Source organism: Ursus arctos, unplaced genomic scaffold, assembly GCF_023065955.2.
Source record: "Ursus arctos isolate Adak ecotype North America unplaced genomic scaffold, UrsArc2.0 scaffold_12, whole genome shotgun sequence".
Taxonomy (NCBI): Eukaryota; Metazoa; Chordata; class Mammalia; order Carnivora; family Ursidae; genus Ursus; species Ursus arctos.
In genome coordinates, this window is record NW_026622786.1 from 67,394,070 (window position 1) to 67,406,431 (window position 12,362).

Here is a 12,362-nt window from a genome sequence, read left to right on the forward strand (position 1 = left end):
GATACAACCTCCATTCGATGGAAGTCAGTGGTTTTGCTAAAGGCAATATGTCTAACTTCCTGCTTGACCTGAGTCGTTATGCAGAATGTTTGACATCATCTGAACTCTAAACAATGTTACTAATAATTATCTCATAGTCAGTTAGTAGTGACTTTATGATAATTATTTCATAGCCTTCAAAGTGTGGAGGCTCTTGTTTTTGTGGCCCAGAATAAAACAAGTCCATTTCCTGCAAAGAGATTTTATTCTAAATGGTAGAATGAGGGGAGGTAGAGTGGGAAATAATTATTTTGAAGCAGCTTCCCAGCCGATTTTTATGTTAATTAAATATTTAAAAGAGGAAAAGAGCAGTTCAGGTTTACTGGGTTTAGAATTGAGAACATTAATATGAGAATATTTTCTGAGGTAAGACAAACATATATATGAAGGACAGCTGGGGAATAATTACAGTGTATTCTTTCTGTGTTTGATTTTTTTTTGTTTGCTTGTTTCATTCAGTAGTTTAAAAAACAGTCATTTATCATGAGCGTCATGTTGGGTACTTGGCTTGGTCCTGACGATATAACTGGATTATGTGACATTCCATCAGTTTGTACAGTTTTAAGTTTCTATATCCATATTGTTTTTAAATTAAGCTTGTTTTCAAAGTAAATATACATTTGGAAAAGGCACAAATCATAAATAACAACTTTATGAATTATAATAAAATCAGCATACTCCTGTGTAAACTAGCTATCAAATCAAGCAATAAAATATTATCAGCTCTGCAGAAGCTTCTCTTTCCTCTCAGCTACTGCCACTCCAAGGGTAAACATTATCCTGACTTCTAATAGCAAGTTAGGATTGTGTGTTTTAATCTTTATATAAATGACATCCTACAGTATCTCCTTTTTTCTCTGACCTGTTTCACTTTGACTTTACAATTCAGACTTCTTTGTACTGCGGACATCTTATTATATTTAGCAATAGTTCTTCCCTTTTGCTGCTGCATGGTGTTTTATTATATGCAAATACTACTGTTATTCGTTCCTCTGTTGATGGACATTTGGGTCGTTTCTGGTTTGGGCTATTACAGAGCTGCTACAGCATTTTATGCATACTTTGGGTATCATTGTGTTCTTATTGGGGTATGTATGTACCCTTCCTATTTGGAGTTGCCCAGTCATAGGGGATGTGTACATTCAGCTTTAGAAGGTGCTGTCAAAGAATTTTTCGGGTGATTTTAACTACCTGTGTGTGGCAGTTATAGTTGCTCCACATCCTTACTGCTACTTGATTGGCGCGTGTGTGTGCGTGCGCGCGCATGTGCCTGCGTGAGTTTTCATTTTGGCCTTTTGGTAAGTAAGAAGTAGTTTATCATATGATGGTTTCTATCTGCTATTTCCTGATGATGAATGAGTATACTTCCTGGCCATTGGATATTCTCTTTTGTGAGCGCTTGTTGAAGTCATTTGTCAATTTTTGTGCTGAATTGTCTCCTTTTGGTTTTTTTTGTTGAGAGTTCCATATAGATCCTTATATGAATTTTTAGGTGTATGTTTTATAATTGTCTTTCCTCACTCTGTGCTTTGCCTTTTTATTCTCTTAATGACATCTTTGATGAAAAGAAATTCTTAATCCTAATGAATTCAATTCATTATGGTTTTTTGTTGTTGATTAACATTTTTAGAAATTTTGTGTACTTCACGACTTTCTCCTATGTTTTCCTCTAAAGGCTTTTTGTTTTTTACCCATTTAAATATATGATCTGATTAAAGTTATTTTTTCTGTATCATGATAGATAGATATCAAGTCCCAAGAAAGCTTTAAGCCTCAAGATTTCTTTCTAGTTTTGTTAATTTTAGGTATTTTGAAGCTATGTCATTGGTGGGATACAGATTTCAGACTGTGATATGAACCTTTTATTGTGAAGCAATGTTCATCTCTTCATCTCTAGCAATATTCCTTGCTTGACAGTATGTTTTATCTGATATTTGTACAGTTACAATGGCTTTTCTTTTGGCTACTCTATGCATGGTATGTATTTTTCCATTTTTTTTTCTTTTTATCGTTATATTTAAAGTGCATATCTTGTGAGTAGCATGAGGTTTTTTTTTTTTTTTTTGAAGAATTAAAGCCTAGAATTTTTATGTAGATTGATGCTGCTTAGGTTTGGATTAGTAAGTACTTTTTATAATTCACTTTCCTTTTTATTAATTTGCTCTTCATTTTTAACTCTTCTATTATTGGTTGCTCTACAGATTTCAACATGCATGCGTGACATTATTTCTTCATTGACCTCCCTAACAATAATGGGGCCCTCAAAATTTAACCCTTTTTAACCTGTCCCCTTTTTTGCACATTTTTGTCATGAATTTTAATTCTACATACATAAAACTCGCAAGAAATTAGTTTTATTTATATAGTAATGTTTATTCATGTTAGCCACTTATTTATCCTATTATTCTTCCTTCTTTCCTGCAATTCCATGTTCCTATATAGATTCTAGAATCACGTTCCTTCTTCCCTTCATACTTCTTTTTTGACATTCTCCTTGCTGTAAATTCTGATTCTGTTTGAAAACATCTTGGTTTTAATTTTATGTAGGATGGTTTTATTGGATATAAAATTCTAGATTGGTAGTTATTTTCTTTGGTATTTTAAAGAAGCTATTCCATTGTCTTCTGGCTTTTTTTGTGTCTTGAAAAGTAAGCTATTACACCTTTGAAGTAATGTGGGGATTTTTTCCCCACTCTGTTGCATTTAAGATTTACTACTCAACTTTGTGTTTAGTAATTTTACTATTATATACCTAGATGTGGTATTTGTGGATTGATTCTATGTTAAGTTTTCAGAGCTTCCTAAATATGTAGGTTGATATTTTCCATCAGTTTTGGAAAACCTGCAGCCATTCTTTCTTTAAACAGTGCTTATGTCCCATTATCTGTTTTTCTGAATCTCCCAATTATACTTACATTAGATTTTTAGACTTGCATAAGATTTTTTAGATTTTTAGACTCTCATGTATCTTGTGCTTATTTTGATATTTTTAATTCTTTTCTCTCTCTCTCTCTCTCTAATTTGGATACTTTAATTAAAAATGTCCTCTAGTTTGCTAATCCTGTCTTCTGTGTTTACATTGATGGTAAAACTATTTGAAACTTAATGAAAGACATAACTTTCAAGAATTTTTTGAAGGACATAAAGTACCAAAAGTAACTTAGGAAGAAGTCGATAATCTGAATAGTTGTCTATCTATTAAAGAAATTGAATTTGCAGTTAAGAATCTTACATAAATAAAGAACCAGGCCCAGATGGTTTCTCTGGTGAATTCTACCAAACCTTTAAGAAAAACCTAATGCCAGTCTTACCAGACAGAAAGTAGAAGGAAAACTTCCTAAATCATCTTATGAGATCAGCATTTTCCCTAACATCAAAACCAGACAATGACATTATAAGAAAAGAAAAATATACAGACAAAAATCCCTCATGAACATTTACGCAGAAATCCTCAGCAACATACTAGCAAATCAAATCCAACAGTATATAAAAATGAAAATATATCATAATCAAGTGGTCTCATTCTAGAAATGTAATATAAATTCATCTTATTGATAGGTTAAATGAGAAAAAGCATATTTCTTCTGTATGTCATTTCAATAAGCACAGAACAAGTACCTACCAAAATCCAACTCTATTCTTGATAAACATTCTTAGTAAAGTTGAGGTAGAAGGGAACTTTATCAACCTGATGAAGAGCATCTTTGAAAACCTAAGCTAACACATTATACTTAATGGTGAAAGACTGAATATTTTCCCCTAAATTCAGAAACCAGGATGCCCTCTCTTAACATTCCTTTAACAACATACTGGGAGTCTTAGACAATGCAGGAAGATAAGAAAAAGAAATAAAAGGGATACAGGTTGGAAAATAAGAAAAAAAAAAAAAAACCTTATATTTGCAGAGGATATGATTTTGCAGAAAATTCCACGGGATCTCCAGAAAAGCTCCCAGAACTAATTAGTGAGGTTTTAACAAGGTCACAAAATATGAAGAAAGTCCATTTTTTGCTATATATCTGAAGTGAATAGTTGGAATTTTCAATTAGGAAATCCATACCATTTACAATAGCACCAGAAATTGAAGTCCTTAGGCATAATCCTAACAAAATATGTGCAGCATTTGCATTCTGAGAACTACAAAACGCTGTCGAAAGCAATCAAAGAAGATAGAACTAAATGAAGAAATACACCATGTTCACTGATTGGAGGACTCAATACGAAGATGTCAGTTTTCCTCAATTTGATCTCTAGATTCAGTGCAATCAAAATTACAACCCTATCAAACTTTTTAATAGAGAATTGACAAGCTGATTCTAAAATGTATATGGAAGGGGCAAAAGAAATTGAAAAACCAAAAACAATTCTGAAAAAGAACAAAGTTGGAGGAGCCACTACCTAATTTTAAGACTTACTATAAAGCACAACAATGAAGACAGTGTGTCATTGACCAAACAATAGACACATATGTCAAAGGAATAGAATAAATACCCCAGAGATAGGCCCACATCAATACTGTCAACTGAGTTTTGACAAAAGTTCAAAGTCAATTAAACAGAGACTTTGCAATTTGTTGTCTTTTCAATGCATGGTTCTGGGTTTTTAAAAATGCACATTTGAAAATAGATCTTAGACCTAAAACATAGTAGAGAATCTATTTAATTGATATTTGTAAATTACTTTTAAGATATAACACAAAACACATGATCCATAAAAAAATTGATAAATTGAACTTCATTAAAATTAAAAACTTTTGGTCTGTGAAAGACAATGTTAAGAGAATAGAATGACAAGTCATAGTCTGGATGAAAATATTTATAAATCACATATATGATGAAGGATTTGTATCTAGAATTTTTAAAAAATCCTCTTCAAACTCAATAATAAGAAAATAAAGTACCCAATTAAAAATGGGCAATATATCTGAACAGACATTTCATCAGATAAACATGAAAAGTTGCTTAATAATCATTATAGAAATGAGAATTAAAACTGCAATGAAATACCACCGCTGCCTATTAAAATTGTTAAACAGAAACAAACCCCCCAAAAAACTTATACTAGTAAATGCTGTCAAGGATATGGAGCAATAGAAATTCTCATTCAGTGTTGGTGGGAATGCCCAGTGGTACAGCCACAAAACAGCTTGGCAGTTTTGTATAAGGTTAAATATACTTATCATGCAACCCAGCAATCCTACTCTTAGGTATTTACCCAAATGAATTGAAAATTTGTGTGCACACAAAAACCTGTATATGAATGTTTATAGTAAGTTTATTCATAAATGCCCCAAATTAGAAGCAACCAATATACTCTTCAAAGGCAAATGGTGAACAAACTGTGGTATAGCCATTCAATGGACTATAACTCAGCAATAAAAAGAGTGAGCTATAGGGGCACTGGGTGGCTGTCAGTTAAGCATCCAACTCTTGATTTTGGTTCAGGTCATGATGTCAGTATCATGGGATCAAACCCTGCAACAGGCTCCGTGCTCAATGGGGAATCTGATTGAGATTCTCTATCTCCCTCTCCATTTGCCTCTCCACCTCCCTAAAATAATAAAAAAATCTTTTTTTAAAAAGTGAGCTATAAATTCATACAACAACATGGTTAGTCTTAAATTCAGCTTACGAAATGAAAGAAGCTAAAGCTCCAAAGCTACATGTTGTATGATTTTATTTACATGACATCGTTGAAATAGCAAAGTATAGGGGAGGCGGAAGAGGTTGACTACAGAGAAACCAGTCTCACAGGGAGATTTTTAGGGTGTTGGAGCTGTTTGGTACTGAAGTTGTTGATATGTGACTTTATGCATTTGTCAAAACTATCAGAAGTGTACATCAGAAAGAGAGAACTTTACTGAATGAAAAATAAAAGAAAAAAATATCAAGTGTGATATTTGGGCTTCTGAGGATTTAATGCAGATCATAGCAAATGAATGTAAAAGTACTGAAAATACAAGATATAGCTTTAAATTAGCTTACCTAAGTAACTTTGAAGTATAGTGTTTTGGCTAGATACTGCGAGGCTAAAGACGAAAAGAACGATTAAATCACTATATTCTTTTGCAGGAATTTGCAAACATTTTCTGCAAAGAGCCAGAGAGTAAATATTTTTTGTGCCATAAGGTCCCTGTCACACTACTCAGCTCTGCTCTTATAGCACTAAAGCAGACATAGACAATTGGTAAACAGATGAGTATGTCTGTATTCCAATAAAACTTTATCCATATGCACTAAAATGTGAATTTCATGTGATTTTCATGAAACCTTTTCCTCCTGTCTTTTAAATGTAAAAAGATAAAAATTACTTTTACCTCTCAGGGCTCACCAAAACAGCCAGAGGGTCAGAATTACTCTGGGAGTTGAAGTTTGCCAACCCCTGTTCTAGTAGCTAAGTGTGTTTCATACAGGGGTATAGATTAGCAATTCTGAAAATACTTTACATTCATATGAGAGTTGAACAAATAAGTAAAGAAATCATAGATAAAGACAACCAGGTTTTTCATTGTCAGAAAAGAAGTGACAAAGAAGGTAAACCCTATGATGTTAGGACAGTGTCTAAAATAAGTTTAATTCATGTTTATTTTCATATATATACAGCTAGACTGACTCAAATATAGATATGAGTGTATTTGGGTTCGTACACATCCATATTTCCTACTTTTGTCCTCCAAAAGGGCCTAAAAGGAGTGACAACCCAACAGCAATGAGCACACCCAGCTCCCAGATCTTGGTTTCTAAATACCTATATTCAGTAAAAGTTACCAGGACTCTTGGAGCAGTAGCTGATTCTGTGGGGCTGGGGCAGGAAAACACAGATTAGGATGGACTATCTTGTAGTATGGAAAGTGAAGAATTGCTCTTAAAAAAAAAAAAAAAGGGGGGGAATGAGGAGAACAGGGTCATATCAAAAGAACACAGGAGCCAATCTGAAGTCCCAGTGGCCATTGCTGGAATAATTTGAGCAACAAAATAAATAGCAATATTTGGATTATAACCCAAAGAATAAAATAAAATCCATAAGTACATATTGATATAAGTGAAACAATGAATGACTACGGATGAGAATGGACACATCTTTCTTACAGAAGAATTGTAAATAATAATTGTGGATATTGCCCCTTCCATGAGGTACAACTTAATTCTTCTTCCCTTGAGTGTGGGCTAGACTTAGTGATTTGTTTCCGATGAATAGAGAATGCAAAAGAGAAATTGTAACTTGGAGAAATCTGGCAAACACCACCTTTACATCATGTATACAAGGTTAACATCACTAATGATAATTCATGCTGACATCCTGTATTCCTTGATCTCAGGTGATATGAAGGGTACTGCTCTGTGGCATTGTTCCCCAGGGCCCATAACCCTAGTCTAAACATGAAAAAATATCAGACAAAATCAGATTGAGAAACTTTCTACAAAATACCTGACCTAGTATTCTTCCAAACTGTCAAGGTCATAAGAAACAAGGAAGGACAGATTGGAGGACACTAAGGAGAAATGATCTAAAAGCAGCACGGTATCCTGTATTGGATCCTAGAATAGAAGTGCATTACTGGAAAAACTGGTGCAATCAAGTATGCAATGTAGATAATTACTGTACTAATGTTAATTTCTTTGTTTTGCACATTGAACTGTTGCTATATAAGATGTTAACATTGAGAACTGGGTGAAGGGTGAAGTTCCTGTGTACAAGAACTCTCTTATCTTGGCAACTGTTTTGTAAATCTAAATATTCAAAAATAAAAAGTTTAACTACTGTTGAGCCTTGAACAATACAGAGGTTAGACGCTCCACACCCCCCTTGCACAGTCGGAAATCTGCATATAACTTTTGACCCCTCCAAAAACTTAACTACTAATAGCCTACTCTTGACCAGAAGCATAACCAATAACATAAAACCGTTGATTAACACATATTTTGTGTATTATATACTATATTCTTAAAGTAAGCTAGAGAAAAGAAAATATTATTAAGAAAATCATAAGGGAGAGAAAATATATTTATAGTACTATAAAAAAATGTGCATTGTAAGTGGACCTGCTCAGCTCAACCCCGTGTTCAAGGTCAACTGTTCTAAGTTCTTAATTTCAGCTCTTTGGGCTTTTAACTGAGAGCTGGTGTGATTATAGGCTTTTTCCCTCCCATAGGGTACTATGTATGATCCTTCTTAGTCAAGACAGCAGAAAATCCCTTTTGGTTTTCAAATATTTTCTGCTTAGCTTTTTGTCCCTTCACCCTGCACTGATTCAGACATTCTGCAAGTATCTTGAGGGAACAGCTAGCTCAGTTTTGCACCCATCATGTCTCATTGGATTTTGGCCTCTTAGGTTTTTAATTTTGTACATCTAGCTCAGTAAGACTGCCAAAACCCTGCCGATTTCTTTGTCTTCCTGCAGTAGACCTGTGGTTGAACAAAGCGTAGATTCCCAACATTTTGTTCTATGCTCAACACACAAATGCCCCCAGGAAAACACCAGTTGCAGACCTTTAGTTCACCTCTTCTCTCAGAAATGTTGGCCACTTGTAGTACTGTTTAGGTAGCTTCCTTGTGCCTTTAAACAGAAACAAACTACACACACACACGAATGCAGTTGACTTAAACTGGTCACTAATCTCAGTATCTTAATTGGTTTACGCTAAGAGAAGCCTGGACACAGGCTATTAAAATTAGTCATATTTTCCTGCCTATGTTAATTCATATATGCTGAGCATTCTCCACCAAATATCTGCATGCTCTGTATCTGGCACTATGCACAGCACTGGAGATCGTTTCATAGAATCAAATTTCCTGCCTATAAAGAACTTATATAGTCCAATGATTATTTAATAAACCAATCAATAAATATAAAAGTAAAAAAAAACTGTGTGGCACAGTATATGATTAAGTATAAGAACAAAAAATGTAAATAAGTAATGTCATTGTTTTTCCAGAGAAAAACAAATTACATAGAAATAATAACTATATTAAATGTTCACTATATCCCAGGCATGGTGTATCTGTTACTCCATTTATCACTGCAATAATCTTATAAAGTAATTACTATTAAGGAGTACTGTTTTAAAGATGAACTGAGGCTCAGAAAAGCTAAGTGGCTTGGATAAGGTCATGTAGCTATTTACGATGATTGGAGCAAAGATTTGAATCTAGATTAAGACTTTCCCTTTAATTTTAGCTTGTTTTTATTGTTTTTTTTTTAATTTACATTCAATTAGCCAACATATAGTACATCATTAGTTTCAGATGTAGTGTAGCGTTCTATAATTCAAGAGTTGTGTATAACACCCAGTGGTCATATACTCACATCACGTGCCCTCTTCACTCTATGATCTTAACCACTAAGCTCTACAGAAATAAACACACAAAGTACAATCTGATACACTTAAGTTAGATAATATAAATGCCCAAACATAAACATGTGAAAACATGCAAACATAAGATCCATCAGTAAACACTAACATACAAGAGATAGACATTGTTATCTGCACACTCAAACACACTCTCTGGACACAGGTCAGATCAAAGTACAGGTTGGTCCTCTTTGAAGGATACTCATAGACAAAGATATATCATCTTAAATATAAACACCAGGGTTTTTAAAATTTACTTTTTACTTCACGAAGAATTCTACAAAGTAAAAACAAAAAAAAAAATTTTTTTTTTACTTCACAAAGATTTTATTTAAATATCAACCTTTTCTGGGATAGTGAAAAAGTCCTTTATGAATCATTAAACATTTGACTAATACAGAGGAGAATAAAACATAATATGTTGAAAGTTTGATAATCATTAAAAAATGAAAACCCATTTCAAACAAGCTAATGAAAGTCAGTGATCAAGAAAGATTCAGCTGAAAATAAAATCCAGGTGAAAAGGGAGCAAATGATTTTCACATTTATTAAAGAAAATGTCAGATCACTTCAACAAAGACCCCAGTCCTTATGCTGTTATGTCTAAATCCCAGACTCCAGTGCCTTCTGGCAGAAATAAGGAAATAGAAGGAAACACAGAATATAATAGGCAGGATAAATAGAAAACAGTAAATTTATACCCAACCATATCAGTTAGGTACATTAAATAAACAGAATAAACATCATAATTGAACACAATGATTGTCATGTTGAGTAAAAATGCCAATATATGGTTATTTCAAAACACTTCTTAAATATAAACAGAAAGGTTGAGTCATGCTTTTTCTTTCATCAGCAGGCACATGATACCTGATTATTTCATATTCTCTCTTTCTTGCTTGCTCTATGTAGCAATTCCAAAGCCTAGGTGGTTTTTTGGTTTGTTTGTTTGTTTGTTTGTTTGTTTGTTTTTGCCTAGATGCTTTAAATAGCAGAAATAAGAGTAAATGTAACTTAATCCTATCAGCCTATCCTGTACAGAAATGCATGTTTTCAGGTAGAATTCCTTGTGGAAATAATCCAGGTAAAGCAGAAGGTCTTTGTTGGGCCAGATCATGGAAAACCAGGCTAAGTTCTGTAGACTTTATCCTGGAATCCAGGAGTAATGAATGCAGATGCATTCAAGGTGATAAAATTAGAATATAATCCAAGTCCTCATTTGCTTTGTTAGCAAAATGATCTCAGAATAAAAGTAGCAAACTACCATTGAAGATACAATTACTGAAGAAAAGGATTTTTTCTCCTTTCCACTTTTTCATAACTGTGCTCATCTACATTTTCAGAGCATATCCCATTATATACTATAATACTGTATGTTCTCCTTTATATTCTTCATTTAAAGTTCTACATATAAATACTTAATGATTGCTATTTATGTCAGTGTCTTCTCTAATCATTTCAGTTGTCTGAAGCTCTTTCTCTAGTAGATTCCTAAGGAGGCTCATGGGACAAATATTCCCAAATCATTCTCAACATGATATGTTGTCTGTAGTCTTTATGCCTGAAAGTTACTTTGGCTGGATATAAAAATCCTTGGCTTACATTTTCTTTATTTTAAATATGTTACTTGGTTTTGACACAGAATGTTGCTATCAAAATCTGCTTAAAATCCAATTTTCTTTCCTTTGTGAGTCACTTGCTCTTTTAGCCTGGAAATCCAATTTGTGTGTGTGTGTGTGTGTGTGTGTGTGTGTGTGTGTGTATACACACCCCACATCTTCTTTAGCCATTCATCTGTCAATGGACATTTGGACTTGCTCCATAGTTTGACTATTCTTGATAATGCTGCTATAAACATCAGGATGCATGTACTCCTTTGAATCGGTATTTTTGTATCCTTTGCATAAATACCTAGTAGTGCAATTGCTGGATCATAGGGTAGTTCTATTTTTAACTTTTTGAAGACCCTCCATATTGCTCTCCAAAGTGGCTGCGCCAGTTTGCCTTCCACCAACAGTGCAAGAGGGTTCCCCTTTCTCCCCATCCTCACCAACACCTGTTGTTTCTTGTGTTGTTAATTTTGAATATTCTGACAGGTGTGAGGTGGTATCTCATTGTGGTTTTGATTTGTATTTCCCTGATGATGAGTGATGTTGAGCATATTTTCATGTGTCTGTTAGCCATCTGGATGTCTTCTTTAGAAAAGTGTCTCTTTGTGTCCCATGCCCATTTCTTAACTGGATTATTTGTTGGGGTGTTGAGTTTTATAAGTTATTTATAGATTTTGGATACTAAACATTTATCAGATATGTTGTTTGCAAATATCTTCTTCCATTCCATAGGCTGCCTTTTAGTTTTGTTGTATGTTTCCTTTGCTGTGTGGAAGCTTTTCATCTTGATGTTCATTTTTTTTTAAAGATTTTATTTTATTTATTTGACAGAAACAGCCAGTGAGAGAGGGAACACAAGCAGGGGGAGTGGGAGAGGAGGAAGCAGGCTCCTGGTGGAGGAGCCTGACGTGGGGCTCCATCCCAGAACGCTGGGATCACACCCTGACCGAAGGCAGATGCTTAACGACTGCGCCACCCAGACGCCCCTTGATGTTCATTTTTGCTTTTGTTTCCCTTGCCTCTGGAAACATGTCTAGTAAGAAGCTGATACAGCTGAGGTCAAAGAGGTTTCTGCCTGTGTTCTCCTCCAGGATTTTGATGGATTTCTTTAGGAATCTCACATTTAGGTCTTTCGTCAATTTTGAATTTACTTTTGTTTATGGTGTAAGAAAGTGGTCCAGTTTCATTCTTCTGCATGTTGCTGTCCAGTTTTCCCAACACCATTTGTTGAAGAGACTGTCTTTTTTCCATTGGATATCTTTCCTGCTTTGTTGAAGATTAGTTGACCATATAGTCCAGGTCCAATTCTGGGTTTTCTGTTCTGTTCCACTGAACAATATGTCTGTTTTTGTGCCAGAAT

General features: G+C 34.2%; 1 protein-coding gene across 4 annotated transcripts in view; it reads left to right on the forward strand.

Moving 5' to 3' along the window:
- The window catches only part of SPATA6 (spermatogenesis associated 6), a 151,880-nt gene that overhangs the window by 98,815 nt on the left and 40,703 nt on the right, over nucleotides 1-12,362 (forward strand). The gene's annotated exons all lie outside the window — the stretch shown is intronic.